Source organism: Syngnathus floridae, chromosome 21 (genome assembly GCF_059516105.1).
Source record: "Syngnathus floridae isolate MCC-2025c chromosome 21, RoL_Sflo_1.0, whole genome shotgun sequence".
Lineage (NCBI taxonomy): Eukaryota > Metazoa > Chordata > Actinopteri > Syngnathiformes > Syngnathidae > Syngnathus > Syngnathus floridae.
Genome location: NC_142433.1, coordinates 750342 through 770000, shown reverse-complemented (window position 1 = coordinate 770000; position 19659 = coordinate 750342). Strand labels below are relative to the sequence as shown.

At 45.9% G+C, this 19659-nt stretch overlaps 1 protein-coding gene across 2 annotated transcripts in view; it reads right to left on the bottom strand.

Annotated features, from left to right (window-relative positions):
• The window catches only part of rbms3 (RNA binding motif, single stranded interacting protein), a 166440-nt gene that overhangs the window by 138147 nt on the left and 8634 nt on the right, over positions 1-19659 (bottom strand). The gene's annotated exons all lie outside the window — the stretch shown is intronic.

Sequence of the window (19659 nt, the reverse complement as noted above, 5' to 3'; positions counted from 1 at the left end):
ACATGGCAAGGCAAGGCAAGTACAAGGCAAGTACAAGGCAAGGCAAGGCAAGGCAAGGCAAGGCAAGGCAAGGAAAGGAAAGGCAACGCAACGCAACGCAACGCAACGCAACGCAACGCAACGCAACGCAAGGCAAGGCAAGGCAAGGCAAGGCAAGGCAAGGCCAAGGCAAGGCCAAGGCCAAGGCAAGGCAAGGCAAAACATGGCAAGGCAAGGCCAAGGCAAGGCCAAGGCAAGTACAAGGCAGGTACAAGGCAAGGCAAGTACAAAGCAAGGCAAGGCAAGTACAAAGCAAGGCAAGGCAAGTACGAGGCAAGTACATGGCAAGGCAAGGCATGTACAAGGCAAGTACAAGGCAAGTACAAGGCAAGTACAAGGCGAGGCGAGGCGAGGCGAGGCGAGGCGAGGCGAGGCAAGGCAAGGCAAGACAAGGCAAGGCCAAGGCCAAGGCCAAGGCCAAGGCCAAGGCCAAGGCCAAGGCCAAGGCCAAGGCCAAGGCCAAGGCCAAGGGCAAGGGCAAGGGCAAGGGCAAGGCAAGGCAAGGCAAGGCAAGGCAAAACATGGCAAGGCCAAGGCAAGGCCAAGGCAAGGCCAAGGCAAGGCCAAGGCAAGGCCAAGGCAAGGCCAAGGCAAGTACAAGGCAAGGCAAGGCAAGGCAAGGCAAGGCAAGGCAAGGCAAGGCAAGGAAAGGCAAGGCAAGGCAAGGCAAGGCAACGCAACGCAACGCAAGGCAAGGCAAGGTAAGGCAAGGCAAGGCCAAGGCAAGGCCAAGGCCAAGGCAAGGCAAGGCAAAACATGGCAAGGCAAGGCAAGGCAAGGCAACGCAAGGCCAAGGCAAGGCCAAGGCAAGGCCAAGGCAAGTACAAGGCAAGTACAAGGCAAGTACAAGGCAAGGCAAGGCAAGGCAAGGCAAGGAAAGGAAAGGCAACACAACGCAACGCAAGGCAAGGCAAAACATGGCAAGGCAAGGCAAGGCAAGGCAAGGCCAAGGCAAGGCCAAGGCCAAGGCAAGGCAAGGCAAAACATGGCAAGGCAAGGCAAGGCAAGGCAAGGCAAGGCAAGGCCAAGGCAAGGCCAAGGCAAGTACAAGGCAAGTACAAGGCAAGGCAAGTACAAAGCAAGGCAAGGCAAGTACGAGGCAAGTACATGGCAAGGCAAGGCAAGTACAAGGCAAGTACAAGGCAAGGCAAGGCAAGGCAAGGCAAGGCAAGGCAAGGCAAGGAAAGGAAAGGCAACGCAACGCAACGCAACGCAACGCAACGCAACGCAACGCAACGCAACGCAAGGCAAGGCAAGGCAAGGCAAGGCAAGGCAAGGCCAAGGCAAGGCCAAGGCCAAGGCAAGGCAAGGCAAAACATGGCAAGGCAAGGCCAAGGCAAGGCCAAGGCAAGTACAAGGCAGGTACAAGGCAAGGCAAGTACAAAGCAAGGCAAGGCAAGTACAAAGCAAGGCAAGGCAAGTACGAGGCAAGTACATGGCAAGGCAAGGCATGTACAAGGCAAGTACAAGGCAAGTACAAGGCAAGTACAAGGCGAGGCGAGGCGAGGCGAGGCGAGGCGAGGCGAGGCGAGGCAAGGCAAGGCAAGACAAGGCAAGGCCAAGGCCAAGGCCAAGGCCAAGGCCAAGGCCAAGGCCAAGGCCAAGGCCAAGGCCAAGGCCAAGGCCAAGGCCAAGGGCAAGGGCAAGGGCAAGGGCAAGGCAAGGCAAGGCAAGGCAAGGCAAAACATGGCAAGGCCAAGGCAAGGCCAAGGCAAGGCCAAGGCAAGGCCAAGGCAAGGCCAAGGCAAGGCCAAGGCAAGTACAAGGCAAGGCAAGGCAAGGCAAGGCAAGGCAAGGCAAGGCAAGGAAAGGCAAGGCAAGGCAAGGCAAGGCAACGCAACGCAACGCAAGGCAAGGCAAGGTAAGGCAAGGCAAGGCCAAGGCAAGGCCAAGGCCAAGGCAAGGCAAGGCAAAACATGGCAAGGCAAGGCAAGGCAAGGCAACGCAAGGCCAAGGCAAGGCCAAGGCAAGGCCAAGGCAAGTACAAGGCAAGGCAAGTACAAAGCAAGGCAAGGCAAGTACGAGGCAAGTACATGGCAAGGCAAGGCAAGTACAAGGCAAGTACAAGGCAAGTACAAGGCAAGTACAAGGCAAGGCAAGGCAAGGCGAGGCGAGGCGAGGCGAGGCAAGGCAAGGCAAGGCAAGGCGAGGCGAGGCGAGGCAAGGCAAGGCAAGGCAACGCAAGGCTACGCAAGGCAACGCAAAGCATGGTAAGGCAAGGCAAGGCAAGGCAAGGCAAGGCAAGGCAAGGCAAGGCAAGGCCAAGGCAAGGCCAAGGCAAGGCCAAGGCAAGGCCAAGGCAAGGCCAAGGCAAGGCCAAGGCAAGGCCAAGGCAAGGCCAAGGCAAGTACAAGGCAAGTACAAGGCAAGTACAAGGCAAGGCAAGGAAAGGAAAGGCAACGCAAGGCAAGGCAAGGCAAGGCAAGGCCAAGGCAAGGCCAAGGCCAAGGCCAAGGCCAAGGCCAAGGCCAAGGCCAAGGCAAGGCCAAGGCAAGGCCAAGGCAAGTACAAGGCAAAGCAAGGCAAAGCAAGGCAAGGCAAGGCAAGGCAAGTACAAGGCAAGTACAAGGCAAGGCAAGGCAAGGCAAGGCAAGGAAAGGAAAGGCAACGCAACGCAACGCAACGCAACGCAAGGCAAGGCCAAGGCCAAGGCCAAGGCCAAGGCCAAGGCCAAGGCCAAGGCCAAGGCAAGGCCAAGGCAAGTACAAGGCAAGTACAAGGCAAGTACAAGGCAAGGCAAGGCAAGGCAAGGCAAGGCAAGGAAAGGAAAGGCAACGCAACGCAACGCAACGCAAGGCAAGGCAAGGCCAAGGCCAAGGCCAAGGCCAAGGCCAAGGCAAGGCCAAGGCAAGGCCAAGGCAAGGCCAAGGCAAGGCCAAGGCAAGGCCAATGCAAGGCCAAGGCAAGTACAAGGCAAGGCAAGGCAAGTACAAGGCAAGTACAAGGCAAGTATCAGGCACGGCAAGAACAAGGCAAGGCAAGTACAAGGCAAGTATAAGGCACGGCAAGTACAAGGCAAGTACAAGGCAAGTACAAGGCAAGGCAAGTACAAGGCAAGTACAAGGCAAGTACAAGGCAAGTACAAGGCAAGGCAAGGCAAGGCAAGTACAAGTCAAGTCAAGTCAAGTCAAGTCAAGTCCAAGCACAAGCACAAGCACAAGCACAAGTCCAAGCACAAGTCCAAGCACAAGTCAGACACAAGCACAAGCACAAGCCAGGCACAAGCACAAGCACAAGCACAAGCACAAGCACAGGCACAGGCACAGGCACAGGCACAAGCACAAGCACAGGCACAAGCACAGGCACAAGCACAGGCACAAGCACAGGCACAGGAACAGGCACGGGCACAAGCACAGGCACAGGCACAGGCACAAGCACAAGCACAGGCACAGGCACAGGCACAGGCACAAGCACCGGCACAAGCACAGGCACAAGTACAGGCACAGGTACAAGCACAGGCACAAGCACAGGCACATGCACAGACAGGATCGAGCACGGGCAAAGCGCTGGCATAAGCTCAAGCACAGGCACAAGCTTGCAGGCTCAAGCAGAGGCACAAGCACAGGCGTGGCGCAGCCGCAAGCAGGCACAAGCACAAGCACAGGCACAGGCTCGGCACAGTATTGTACGGCTCGGCAAGGGCACGGGCACAAGCACAAGCACAAGCACAAGCTTAGGCACAGGCACAGGCACAGGCACGGCAGAGCACGGCACAGGCACAGGCACGGGCGGAAGCACAGGCACGGGCACGGCACGGCACGTCAAGGCTCGGCACGGCACAGGCACGGGCAGGCACAAGCACAAGCTGGCACGGCACGGCACGGTACGGCACGGCATGACACAGCAAGGCAAGGCACAGCAAGGCAAGGCAAGGCAAGGCAAAGCAAGGCAAGGCACTGCAAGGGAGGGCGAGGCAAGCACAAGGCGAAAGCATGGCGAGACGAAGCAAGGCGAGGCATGGGCCATATGAGGGCTAGGCAAGGCAAGGCAAGGCTGGGCAAGGCAAGGCAAGGCAAGGCAAGTACAAGGCAAGTACAAGGCAAGGCAAGGCAAGGCAAGTACAAGGCAAGTACAAGGCAAGTACACGGCAAGTACAAGGCAAGGCAAGTACAAGGCAAGTACAAGGCAAGTACAAGGCAAGGCAAGGCAAGGCAAGTACAAGGCAAGGCAAGGCAAGTACAAGGCAAGTACAAGGCAAGGCAAGTACAAGGCAAGGCAAGGCAAGGCAAGTACAAGGCAAGTACAAGGCAAGTACAAGGCAAGTACAAGGCAAGTACAAGGCAAGTATAAGGCACGGCAAGTACAAGGCAAGGCAAGTACAAGGCAAGTACAAGGCAAGTACAAGGCAAGGCAAATACACGTACAAGTCAAGTCAAGTCAAGTCAAGGCAAGGCAAGGCAAGGCAAATACAAGGCAAGTACACGGCAAGGCAAGGCAAGTGCAAGGCAAGGCAAGGCAAGGCAAGGCAAGGCAAGGCAAGGCAAGGCAAGGCAAGGCAAGGCAAGGCAAGGCAAGGCAAGGCAAGGCAAGTACGAGGCAAATACGAGGCAAGTACGAGGCGAGGCAAGGACAAGGCAAGGACAAGGCAAGGACAAGGCAAGGACAAGGCAAGGACAAGGCAAGGACAAGGCAAGGATAAGGCAAGGACAAGGCAAGGACAAGGCAAGGGCAAGGCAAGGGCAAGGCAAGGGCAAGGCCAAGGCAAGTGCAAGGCAAGCGCAAGGCAAGCGCAAGGCAAGCGCACGGCAAGCGCACGGCAAGGCAAGCGCAAGGCAAGCGCAAGGCAAGCGCAAGGCCAAGGAAAGGCCAAGGCAAGGGCAAGCGCAAGGCAAGCGCAAGGCAAGCGCAAGGCAAGCGCAAGGCAAGCGCAAGGCAAGGCAAGCGCAAGGCAAGGCAAGCGCAAGGCAAGGCAACGCAAGTGCATCAAAAGAACATTCCAGTCCAGAACGGATGTGTTATTTGTCTTAGTTATACTGCATCCATTGCAGCCTGGTCATCCTAGAAGAGGGACCCTCCCATCTGTGGTCTCTTAAAGTTTCTCATTTCCCCTAGCTGCAGTTTTGAGTTTTTCCTTGCCCTCTTGGGAATTTAAGATCAGGGGATGTTTGAGAATATTTCCCATTTTTCACATGTCATGAGTGTTGTTGTTAGTCACCTAAATGTTGAACAGAGGCTGTGATTTACCGAAGTCGAATTCCTTGTTTGGCAGCCTCAGACATGGCAAATAAAAACCCTTGAATCTTGAACATTGTTACATAATGGAAACTGCTAACACCGTAGTTCTCATTTGTGTCTGCATGTTTGAATTTGTTTTAGGATTGCCCAGGCCAGCTAACACATCGTGGAATCTGCCACTGAGGGACTAACACCGTTGGCAGAGCGTGGACTAACACGTCGACAGACGATCTAAATAAGTCATAGTTGTTGTTCAACTATTCCTCATTTGTTTTTGTTTTTCATGACTGTAATGTGGCGTTGGCCATCGCCTGAACGCCGACGGCAGCTCCGCCTCCGTGCGTCAACCGCTAAGTAACATTGAACGGGACGACGCCGTCGCCGCGCGGCGTATCCCCCGATAAATAAAAATAGAATAAAGCCTTCACCGAGCTGCATTTGCTGTCCACCGTCCGTAGAGACGGCAGGCAGGCGGAGAATCGATTAAATCCCCGCGATCATTATAATCCAGGGTAAACGCTGACATTTCAGGCAGCCTGTTATTTTGACTGAGGGGTGTAACGCGCGCCGGGCAAATGCAAACTATAAGGACAGGGGAGCGCGGGAAGATCAGTGGCCGAAATGCATTAACGTCACATGTCATTATTATTTGGCGCCAAAAAGCCTCCCTCGTCCGCTGCCACTAGACTCGTGAGGATGGCGGCCTGGGTGGGTGGGGGGCATTGTCGTGAGGCCGAAATGCATTAACGTCACATGTCCGGGCGGCCATTATTATTTGGCGCCAAAAAGCCTCGTCCGCTGCCACTAGACTCGTGAGGATGGCGGCTATTATTATTTGGCGCCAAAAAGCCTCCCTCGTCCGCTGCCACTAGACTCGTGAGGATGGCGGCCTGGGTGGGTGGGTGACGTGAGTGATTATTTCGTCCAGTTGGACCAAGAAAGCCGCAAGACATACATTGAAAAGTTGAACAAATATAATAAAAATAAATAAATAAACAAATCAATATAATAAAAATAGAATCCGCTGTGGAAACCAAGTAAGAACGCCACCAGCTCAAGCGTGGCAGGAGCTGGGACAGCAAGCATTTGGTCCTCTAATAAGGCGACTTTTCCGCCAGTTACATATCCAGACATTTACAACTATTTGATAGATTGTTCAAATCCATATACCAAGGAAGACCTCACTCCTCTTAACTTCCTGACACTTTGTGCTACTTTTTTTGCCTTCATTAATATCCTTGCCAATATCAAAATATTGGGGTCTGCTTTTGATCTCAAATAAGTCCAAGCATAAACAATTTGGGAATATTGATATGTATGTTTACTGAATGAAGTGTCTGCCAAAAACCTAGAAGGCAATAAATCCCAAGCGCAATGTTCAAATAGGAGGCTCGGACCTAAATAGCATATTTAATGGGACGCAATTAAATATCATGATGGACTTTAAAGCTCCTCCATGAGGCTGATGTTTCTAAAAAAAAAAGGTGTTACTGAGACTGTAACGGCTGCAATATTGTCGAATTGCTCGAGCAAAGCCAAACTACACGTGGAAAAAAATGTTGGTTAAAGAAAGATAAGGAATAATAGGGGGCCACTTTTGAATAGTCCAATTATTTTGCGATAAGCCATTCTCATTATACCCCGCACCAGCTGCAGCAAGAACAGAACATCTCCATGTTTCACAGCAGTGTTCGTTTCTTGCTTCACTTTTGCATCAATGAGCTGATGCGCCGTGCCAAAATGTTCCAGTTTTATCTCGTCTTCTCCCAGCAGCTTTGTGGCCTGTCAATGTGCACTTTGGCATATTTTTTATGGCTTCATTTTCCACAAGGGTGTCCTCCTTGGTTGTCTCCCAGGAAGTCCATTTATACTCAGAAGACGCGAGTTGACACGAATGTACCTCAACTAAGGAAATGACATCACACTTACTCGGTACTCGGGTGATGACTAATCGTGACTCATGAATTCCGAGTTTGATGACCAGAGTCATGTTCAGTTGACGGCAAATGGATGCCTCCTGAGATGTTACTGCTTAATTCGTACCCCACCAATTTTCTTGTGCCTTCCCGCAAATATTTAACATATTTATGACTTTACCACGGTATAGCCGATAGAACGAGAAAGTCTCCAACTTGCGTGCAAATTTGTGTTCCATGTCAGACATAAGAGCTAATATTTTGCTTGCCACAACATAGTAGCATTTGGCCTGCCAATCATACTCTAAGCTGCCCTAAAGCTCTCATACGCTAGCTAATGTCAGCCCTTGTGCCCAATAAGAAGCCGGAGAAAGTGTTGTTCTCAGACGAAGAATATTTCAGGGTGCTAAATGGAGCAGAACTCAATTGTAGCCCCCGCTCTTAACCTTCCCGTGCTTCATGCAATGCATGAAAAGCGCAAGAGACACAAGACAAATAACACAGCAAGTTCACTGTAAACGTGACACAGTTAGAAGAGGAGAACGTGCTTGAGTTCTAATTGCCACTCTTAATAGTCCTTTTGTGAATTAATTGTGAAAAGGGTAAGGGAAGCGACGCAGGCTGATCCCCCACCGGATAAGTCGCTGTTGAATTCCAATACGCTCACCATGGCAACCATCCCTGCAGCCATAAAGAATTGTGCTGACATTGTGTTACAAAATCCCGCCACTCGCTGATGATTGTGGTGGAGACAAGTTGACATTTGGATGAGTGACAGCTAATGGACAAGCATCAAGAGCGACCCTGATAGCTTCAGTCGGGCGTTGGTGTACTCCAAAACCTGATAGGCATCTCTTTATCTCTTAACATTTTGCTGATGAGACAATTATGATCTAAATGCCACAAGTCAATCTGCTCATTGAAGCCAAATGTAATTTATGAGTTGAACGAAATAGTGGAGCGTATATAATCATATTTTAGTATACATTTATTTTCATTAAAAATAAGTGGATATATCACAAAAACTCACATTTGAACCACATAGTATGTCTCACAAGATGTTAGAAAATGAGAAGTTGCAGCGTACCTCACGGGACCTCCGTTTTGTGGGGGGTTTCCTCCCCCCTACTTTGCTCGACTCATTAGAAAACAAGGACTAGCGTGCTGAGAAGTTGTATTATATCAAGTGCCAGGAATGTGAATGAGTGGCTTGAGTGGCGGTCATTGTCCTTGGTACAAAATTCATCAAGAGAATGTGGGGGGGGTTTTTTTGGACCATACAATATGTTCTGAGCAGCCCAAATTCATCCACATTGTGCTTGATTGCACTGCAGGGCTAGAATAATCAGCCGTAATGCCTTCTGGATGCTTTTTTTCAAACCGATAACAAGGCATCCTTATATGAAAGCGCACCATTAGCGTCGAAGGTAAGCATAATAGCACGTGTACCTCAAGGCCTGACCAGAGTGAAATACTCTGAATTCATATCACATCTCCATCTTAGCATTTATGATTTATGTTGCCCGTCCAAGGCCTGTCATTGAATGATCGCCTAAAAAGTGCAAACCAATTTGCTGACGAACCATTTCACCCGCTTCTGCCCTAATGGTAAGTGAGAAACAGGCTGTACTGTAATGACGTCTAAAAATCACACTCAAATGTGCATAATCTAATGCGAGCAAATTCAAAATCCATCCCTAATGTCTCCAACATTACAAATCCGAAACATTGTAACCCCGCTAAATGACTGATGGCGAACCACAGGCTGGAATTTGCATGGATTGTCTACTCTTATAAAATAGGAAATGAAACATGTGGTGGCTTGGAAGCTCCATCAGATTGTGTGTATTCCTGTGGTCTGGCAATAGGGGACCCTGTGGCTGAGGCCTTCTGATTGAAAACACCAAGTTCTGGTCATGACAGGAAATGCCTCCGATGAGAAACTTCCACCCAGTAGTAGTAGTGTGTGTCATAAACACAGGCTTTTCCAAAGAAACCATGTGCGGCCACGGTGCTCTGTCATTTGGTCAATTGCTTCCAATTCTGCCAGGTCGGTAAACCGCCAAGCCACCAGGTCACTGTACATTCAATTCAATTGTCATTGGTTCCACAGTCTTGAGAAAATACTCATCAGATGTGTCTGGCTTTAAAAACAGTCCAAATGAAATGAACTAGAGAGGTGCGAGCCACGAAATGCCGCCCAATCAGCCCAATCATGGGGAATCGACACAAAACAACAAACTCAGCCACTGTGCCTGCCTTCCGTATGCATCCTTTGAACAAATGAAGGAAGGCATGGCAGCCTTTTAATGCTCTGTAACACTCTAACAGGTTTAGAGCACTTACAATGGACCCAGGCACCGGGCCCACCAGCTCACACTTCTTTCTACACATTGCGCATGTGACCAACGCCAGTCAAAAACCTCATCTGTGCACACACAAAACGGAACGCGCTGCTTCTCAGGACAGGGAAGAAAAGATGAGCACCGTTTAGAAATATGAATCCCAAATTATAATACTGTTTCATATAGCATCAAAAATCCCTTTCAATATTTGATTTAAAAAACAAAAAAGATAGGGTCAACTTTTTTTCTGTTTTAAAGTTATTCCACAATGAATCGTCATTCAACAGGGCGAGAGGAAGTTAATCGTACTTTCAAATGACACTAATTAAAGTGCTGAAAATGTCTTCATTTCAGATGCATTGTCAGACTTAAATCAAGCCAAAGAGAAGCCTGCCGTGTCTGAAGAAATCAACAAATCAAATATCGTATCTATTTGTTTTTCATTCTCTCCTCTCTCCCCAGCCTGCAAATTGCTCCATGAAGGATGAGTTGGCAAAGCCAGAAAGTCTGAAGTGAAAATTTCAAGCTGCGTGCCCTACAATGTGTCCGACAACTTTCCTTTAATTAGGCCTTGAAGACGCGACTCATTTCAAGTACTGTCCTGAGAGCAAAATTAATTACAGAGACAAAGCCCATTGTAGCTCAAGGCGAAGATGAATCATTGCAGTATTTGTGGAATGACAAATGTTCTACATTCAAGGGCTGATATGGGGGGGAAAAAATGGACTTGTGTGCCTCATAGTCACACATTTTCCACCATGTTTCACCCAACAGTGCTTTCATGACTGTCAATGAACAACTGGGTTTTTACAAATGAATCAAAGGACTACGACTGGGACTTTATCGATGAATACCATGTGGAACATCCATTTTTGGTATGACTTGTCCTCATTAGGGTATAGGCTTATCCAAGCTGATAGTAGCCACAAAACACATTCAAAATCCATTCCAGGTAGACATCAGGTTTGTTCGAACGCTTTTCAGATGAATCAATGGACATTGATAGTCTTGTGTGTGGTAGGCGTCGCGGGACAGGCTTTACTTTCTGCCTGTTGACTGGCCACTTATTCATGAAAATGACACTGTCATCTGTCGGCAAGTATGAATGGGTGCCAATTAAGCAAATCACAACAGCAACGATTGAGCCAGAACGTACAGAGATGGATGGAGAGAGAAGAAAGTCGGTAATACTGATGGCTACCAAGGGCAGATTTGTGGGTTTGGCCACAATTAATTCAAGCGGACAGCAAACAAAGCTCCTCCTATCTACGAAAGACAAAAGATCAATTTGAAGTTTTGTGCATTGTTCATTTTCCAGATATTGTCTTTTGCTCCTCTTGTTCAAAATAAATGCTACTCAGCTGGCTAATGTTTATTATATAGTTGGAAAGGAATGATATCTACCAAGTAGCAGCAAACAGTATCACGTGACTATAACTCCGGTTTGTTTAAGGAGCTCCAAGGAAACAAAACAAAAAAAAACAAACCACCTCCTATAATGAGTTGGGTTTCGATCTCCCGTCAGAGTTTTTCCTTTCATCGCTCTGTCGACGCAGCGGTTCTGCACAAGGGTGGCCTTTCCTGAATCGTGCTGATGAATTGATCTTCACATTCTTTCAACCAGGTGGTCATGTCATCAATATGTGTGCGATGGAATGGAAATAAAGTGCAATATAAGCAAAATGTAAACACCTTTGGATAACTTCTTTTACTATTTGTCGCTTTCATCACTTCCGCTTCACGTCTCGTGCGCTGATCCACGAGCCGACAGCCGATCGCAGTGATCGCTTTTCACGCTGAATCTGCCTCCTACGCTTTCACGTGTGCCAAGGGCGCAAGACACGCCTGAGCGTCAAAAATCAATGACACTCACCGACCGGACGATGCAGTTAAGACCTAAAAGGTTGCACCGCCCAGAGTGCACACTTCTAATTAACAGAGTCCTGTTGATGAGAGAATCAACACAGCCAGAAAAACACACAGGCTTTCCCTCTTACACACATGGGAGAAAGAAAGTAGTGTGTGCTTTAAGATCAGAGCCTTAGTATGGCAGATGTGTACATCTCGAGACGGCCTCTTAGCTCATTTTAGTATCGACGGAACATTTGTGGACATAGAAAGTCAGCTGAGGTAAGTAACACCTTGTGGGTGGATTCAATTAAAGTGCTCAGAGGGCTAGCCATGTCCTTAGATAAGAATAACCTCCACGATTTGCTAGAGTTTGCAAACAGACAGTGGCTCTCCTTGCCGGCCAGCCAGCCAGCCAACAGTTGTCGTGGCAATCGTACAGCAGGGGAGTTATCGTACAGCAGCAGAATGCATTGTGTTACAATTGCAAGCACTAAGACTCAAATGGCACAGCTACACAATCAAACACTATTGTTATGCAAATCCATATATGATTTAATGTTGTCAAATGAACCGCAATAGCAATCACACCGATTCCGTATGACCGGGCCAAAGCATATTTAGTAGACGTACCAAAGCGACCATAAATATGTATTTCCACAAAGTGAAAATACCACGATGAACATTGTGTGGTCATGAAAATCGGAATGTTAAACACACAATATGCATGCCAACAGAAATATTGGAGTATCATTTTAAAGAATCATATCAGAAACTGCGGAATTCATACAAGCAAGTGCAGCATTGAAAGAGAACAAAAGTACCAAGGTCACATTCTTCTTTTATAAGCACGACTACGTATATAGTGAAGTATTCATTCACACTGTTCACTTATTTCCCCATTCTTAGAAGAAGCGTAAACACAAAAAATGAGATTCTGTGAAAACCGACGACCCGTGCTAACGTCAAAGTTACCGGAAGAGTTTATTTAACTAGTATGGTTTTAATTCAAGGTCAAATAGCAAAAACAATCCAGATTGGAACCAAGGGAGGTTCCTTGATTGTGAAACATTCCACGGCAGCCGTGCAACGACTGGACAAATGTTTTGCAGCTGGGCTTGAATAAAGATCCAAAGTTGGAGAAATGAATTAGGCGCTTTTAAAGAGGAAGAGCCAATGAGGTCATTTATCATCGATGACGCTGATTAGGATCATGCAGGACAATCGCTTGGAATAAACGAAAGCTAGAAGCTGCAATGTTACTTTACTGACATTTCATATAAAGTTGCATTATATTTTACAACTTCAAAGTGTGCCGACAATCTATTCCGATTTTGGCAGACTTTCAAAGCAATATCTTGGGATAAATTCAATTTTGAGGGCGGCGGGATCATTTTTTGTCATTACACATGTTGCAAGTACAGCGAAATTAATTTGCGCATTTTGGGGCAATACTGTTTCTTCCAGAGAACTATTGCGCAAGTCACCACCTTCACTTCTTCTTTTCAAACAGCACAGTCAACAAACGTGACATTTGTTTTGTTTTTTTGTCAGTCAACTCCACCACCGTCATAAGCTTCATCATGGACGACAAGCATTGTAAGCAGGAAACAAAACAGAATGGATTTCCTGCGGCATCTTTCATCATTGCTCATCACCGCGCTAACCAATAGTCCTCGTTGAATTATGGCCTGGCCTGATCATTTTTCGACCGGCCATAATCATACCGTTGTAAAGCTTGGCAAGTAGGCCAATACAAAATGTATTTCTTTCATATTTTGGAGGCAAATATATAACAAACGTTATTTATTTATTGTTTTTACCAAACCTGCAAGCACTGGATGTGCTCAAATTAACAGAGGTACATTAAGCAAACCAAAATATGTAGGACTATCTAAGCTTGATTTATTTCCCTCATAAGCAAGCATTTGCTAGACATTTCAAGAAATCTGTACAGTATATTTGGATATTCCGAGGAATAATGAGAGCTATTTGTTACCTTCTGACTTCTATATGACTTTTGGTGCTGCTGTTTTGTATGAATGCCCCCCGAGCAATCTTCATCCACTATATTAAGTATGGAAATATATCTGCTTCCATTGTAATTACAAACTCACCGGAGGCAAAGCTTTTTGATCGGCGCTCTGCATGTTCTTTTCCTTTCTCTTTCATTTAACTAACCTCTCCAAGCTAATGGCGAGAGTCACATGCTGAGCAAACGGTTCCTTCCCGACACTCTTTCGTTTCTTTTGGCATCTACGCATGCATCGAGTACGCTTGATGAATACGCCGTGGAGGCGGTTATCCGTTTAAAGCATGTCACTTTGGATATAAATGATGGGAATTTCTGTTTGCTTCAACGTGAGTTGCATGCGGAAGAAGCCTTTGAAAGTCAACAACTGAAGGCTTGAATTATGGCTTTGTTTACTATTACTGTCTGGATGAGAAATCCTCAGACTCTGGGACTCTTCTGTCAGGTTCCACGATATTAGATGACTGCTTCAAGCAAACCAGATTGGATCGTAAAAATATCTGTCCCAGTTGTCCTTCAAAAATGGCCCAATTATGAACAGTACGTGTATAATGATTCAAGAGAACAGCGAAGATGACGACACTGCAGTGACCTAAAAACATGACCAACAGCAAAAAACGGCAACGTATACGCTGTTCAAGTTCAACTTAGGATCAATCATTTATTGTAAGGAAGATACGTACCTCAGTGGAAAAATAAAATCGACTGAGAAACAGATGCAAATAGATTGAATAGGAGGAAGCTATGGAGGAAAACAACAAAGTTGCATTTGTCTCTGTCATCCAGACTGCGACAGAAGGACGATGATAATAATATGTCTACATTTCCCTCACGCTTTGTTTCAGTCACGCCCAAATATTAGCAAACCAGATTACACCAATAAAGACAAATCAAATGAATTGAAGAACAGCCATTAATTTCATGCATAATGAAAAGGGAAGCCATCCAAAACAGTCTCCATCTCAATTAGTTTGTCATTGCATTGTCGATGCAAAGGACAAATGAAAGGGGAAAAAACGACGTAAGGAAAATAAATAGGACGGTCGAGGCAAATAAATAGAGTGAAAACAATAATTAAGAGGTTGTCTCTGAAGATGAAAACTGATGATACAGCAGTAAGTAAAAATAGGATATAAGGCAGCTGAGTAGTACAAGACTCCAACATAACTTGCAACGATCCGCATTTTTCTTGCCAAGAGAGCTGTGATGTTATTCGGAAAAAATGGAATAGAAAGATAAGTGCATATGTAACAAATGTTACTGTCATGAACAACAACAAGAACTTGCTCAAATGTGACTGCCCATGCACCACCTGTATCCAAAGAATCCATCCGACCCGCTGAGCTTCCATCTCCATACTGTCAAGATGTACGTATTCATTCTGCCTCCAAACGTACAATATTTGAATTCTTTGTCTTTCGCAATGTTCCCTTTGAGTGATTCCCAAGCTTTCGAGTGTGGCACTTATGTATTGGATGAGAACAAGGTCCAGAAAACACAGTGGAAAGCGGAGACGGGCAGGCTTATGCCATGATGAGATAGCTTTCCTGAACTGTTACGGCCACTGGAGCAGGATAATACAGGAAGGAAACGCCAGGCATTTTCTTCACTGGCATTTGAGCAGGAGCAAATGCTACACACTCTTGCTGTTCACTTTAAACTGTTAAAAGCAATCATTGCAGGTCCATTCATTCTCTAATGAATTATATTATAGCAATTTATATAAAGCACACAAAGTGCTCCACTCCTTAGAAGTGAGGAACATTGGCTAAAATGTGTCCATGTTCCTCTTCCTTAGAAATAGTATCTGGTAAGATAAATATCATGCAAAAAGAAAGAAAAACAGTTGGAGGTTGAGGCAAGTATGACAGAAATGGTCTGTGATTTTGTTTTTCTCTCTCTTGCCGAGGTCAGGGGTGATTCCTTAAGGGGTACTGGGGAAGAGTGATGAAAGCAATATAGCCTCACCGGTATACTAGAATCCCAGCCAGTCTTATTCTTCATTAAAATAGAAACAAAGGCAAAAGGTAAAATAAACACTCAATGATGCACTGCTGTACGAATAAGCGCTTTTCGGGAAAACGACAAAAGTGCAGGATTCATGTATTTGGACTGGCCAGTATAGAAAGTACAATGATTCAAAGGTTAAGTCTTTTTATTCCTTTTGTTCTTCACAGATGTGAAGAAATCCTGCTAAGACAATTATTTTTTTGAACATTGTGTTATCAAAGTGTAAAAAGGAAATGCATACATTCTATTATGAAGTCTCCCACTGTGGTTCTTTCGAGTAAAGCAGAGAAAAATCCTCCAGCAAATACGCCGGTCATAAAACCCAGAGTGCAACACAAAGAAAAGAAAAAAAAAAAAAAAGACTCATATTTTTGTTTGGGAGCTGAGAAATAAAAATGTTATCAGCACTTTGGACTTACAGAAAGGTGAAACAAATCTCTGCTGTATACGTTTGAACGCTTTCCCGAGGTATCTGGCAAAATTACTAGCTGGCATTAACAAAGCAAATGATGAAAGGTCTTAAGAATCTAGTTTTCCACAAAGTATGCTATGCCTGCTTGTAATTCTTTTATTGGCTTTTGCTCCACAACAGTTAATGGAGACATATGTTACAACAACAAAAACTTTCTGATTCTTAATACTCAGAGCTACTGAATCAAAATGACGATTATTTTTCTGAATGGAATACAACGAGCCCATAAAACGCTCATTTCCAACTTCTAAGAGCGTATTGGCAATTTGCTTTACGAACCTCCACGGGGCCTATTCCAACCAAAAACAAACAAACGTGCCAAAGTACTTGTGCAGTTAAGGCTTATATGAATGCTTTCAGGTTGACGGGGGGGGGGGGGGGGGAGTCATCCCACATTGCATTCGTTAGGGGATATTGTCTCCGAGAAGGCTTTTAATGCTCGGTTGCGTGGTTTGGCCAGCTATGAAAGAGATGCTGCCTTTCTTTGGCATCCCTGATGACAGACATCCCGGAAGCTGTGTTGCGTGAAATGGCCTCCTCTCCAACTAGTCCTTCTCCTTTGCCAATTGTCATCCCCTGACACAAGTGACTACCCCATCGCCAAACGTACACTACAAGCCTGTCTGTCCTGGCAAAGCACATCGATGCTATGACGGGCACTACTAACGGTTCCCCGTCAAAATAAAACGGGTACCTCTGTGCCCTCTACCTCCACCTTGTCTCCAAAACAGGCTGCGGTCAAACTAAGGGCTCACCAGGGTTGATCCAGAAACCAGTCATCTTCCTGATCCCTAGCACTGAGTCACAAAGACTGACATAACCAATTATTTCACTTCCTTCCTCTTCTTTTTTAATCCAGCCATCTATTGTTCACACAGCTCTTGCGGTGCAGCAGGGATGACATTTTGCTGTCCAAGATTACGCAACAGTTACCATTTTCATCCCAGGTAAGAGTAAAAAGAAATGTTTACTTCCTCTACACCTAACAGGCCAGTTCCATTTTTCCAGCGCCTGTCTAAGTTGAATAGAAGTAAAGGTTGTCACCCACATTTTAAGCTTCTTTCTTCAGCTTTTGAAACAGCCACTCCTGACACGGTTTCAGTTGGCCTCACTCTATCAACGTTCCTTTGTCCCAAACCCTTCAATCCGTCTCAAAGCCGCAGGGATGACAAATGGCTCGGATTGGCCGGCACACTATTTTCAGAGTGTTTTTTAAGCACTACACTATTAAAACAAGCAAGCAAGCAAGCAAGCCAATGCCACATCCACATGAGAAGTGGACTGCTACTGTGCAGCAACAACATGAAACCATTTCTGATACCAAAGATAGGACAAAGGACAGTGATCCAGTCACTTTGCAGCCACAGTGAGGCGTGAGAAGATCTGCATGTAGAGTCATGAGCACGTTCCATCTCCTCTGCTGACTGCTGACACAGGGACATGTCAGAAGAGTGGCTTCAAGCCCCTGGAGAGAGCTGTCAACGTTTTGAAGAGGACTGGACCACAATACCCAAGCAACTTGTCACATGATGTTGTTGCTTTTTGGATTGCAAAACATTGCCCGCAGGCATATGATCAAGTGCAAGGAGTTTATCTCTCATGTAGTTTGTAACTTCATACATCATTTGATTCATTTCCTCGTCCTTCCTTTAATAATGCGCAATTAGCAATATGTGGTCCTCGGTAGCTTAACCTGTGAAAAATGGACGGAGGGATTTTTATTGGCGAAAATGAGGAACAATTTAGCTGCAATATGAGATTAGCCTCTGTAAATGTTACAATTCAATTGGGAATGAAATATTTTGCTTTGTAACGTTTCACATTGCTTTTAGAATATTCATTCAGATTAGCGTAATAACATCAAATCTTTGTCACCAATGACTTTTACAGCAAATTGTTTCAATGTCCATAAGCAGAAGACGTACAAGGAGGACAGAAAAAAAAAAAAGATGCTTGACTCTCAGCATTGGAACAAGTAAGGATGCTTAATGTGACTTCCCTTAACGATTCGCTTGAGGCTTAGGCAGACCAGGCCCAAATTGAAAAGTGCTGAAGCATAACTGTGTCTGATGCCTGCTTTCCTAGCCCCATAGCCCACAACCAAGTGAATTTCCTCCTTAGACATTTGCAAATCCAAAATTAATTTAGTCCATTTTAGCAGTCACTTTGATTTGATAGCAAATACTTCACAAACTGTGCAATCCTAATAATAAAATCCCATAAGCAACAGATTGCTTCCATGAAACTTGAACTCCACCAAGAAGATTCATCTTAAATTCTCTGGCATCCAGTCAAACTAATATCCCATGAAATGAAAAACACTGCGCTACTAATGAGACAGAGTACACAATTTGACTTCATAGAAAAATAATGGACTGCTCAATAAATCGCTAAACTTATGCATGTTACGGAAGAAGAGAACTTAAATGACAAGAAAAACAAAGCCCAAACAAAATTCATTGTGAAAGGTCAGTCAGGCGGCATCTACAATATGGTGCATGCTGACCTCCATAGCTAATAATGAAATGAAATGGAAACGGGGGATACATCCATCAACTCTTTCTACCATTTCCGTCCTCATAACGGTGTCGTATAGGCGTGTGAGCCGATACTGGGACCGTACACAGACCCAGCCAAAAAGTAGAAATGGTTTTAATGCTACTTGTTGGAGTACTTCTTTCGAAATGTTTACAAAGCACCGCTTTAAATGCTCATCAGGCTCGCATTGTCTCCGCACAGTGACTATTTCCGAACAACTTCCGACGTATCCTTTTGCCGCCGTGTTCCAATTTCAGATATTCATCAATTCAATGATGAGTCTCCGAGGCTCCTGAGTGCTCATTAAAAAGGCCTCATAAATTAAGTTGTGTATCTTGAGAGGCGCATTCTCCTTCAAAAGATGCTCTCGTACAGTATAAAGAGCCTTGTAGCTGACAGTTGGAGCTGAGTGCTCCCAGAGACCGGAGATCACATATCCACACAAGGCTAAAAAACACAAAAAACAATGGTGTTGACAAGTGGTATCAGGGCTCCAAGGATGACGGCGGGGCCAATCGACTCCACTTCCCAGACAAGCCTATTATCAGGATCCACAGACTTTACTAATGCCCGAAAACAAACAACTCACAGGCATCCTTACTAATTACACCCTTGAGAAGTGATGCTAAGTGCACAAGCATTCCTGTGTTGGACGCCTGTGAACAGGCTGATTGGATTCATCTGTACTTTGAATGCGCTCCTGGTCCCTCCCACAGGCCACTTGAAGACTTTAATACGTTGTTTGTTTAAGAGGAACACAGAGACTGTCAATGATGACTGCATTAGTACACAGACACTCACCGATAAGACAAACCATCAATAACGAAATTCACGTTCATTATAATACTAATATTCAACTACACTCACAAAATGAACTTATTCATTAGCCTCTCATAATCCTATAACCGTGGAAAATAAATACACTACGTCTGATTGGCTGTGAATCGAATTCACGCCCGCAGCGGCGCAAGTCGGCTGTTTCTAACTGCACCAACGAAAATACCAAAACATGGTCTAACCCGCCCCTTGGCATAACAATGTCGCATTTGTGTCTTTTTGGTTTTATTTACCCGTAATAGCAATGAAGAGAAATTTGACGACATCTACAAAGACAGAAAGTGAACTTATTGCGACACGGAATGTAATAAAACGTAACGATACGAAAGAAACACATTACGAGTAATAAGGGCCCAAAATTGAAGCATGCAATTCTGTTGTGGCGGCTGTCACTACCATCAAGGGACTCATCTCTTACAAATCTTGCCCACGTACAGGACATGTTTC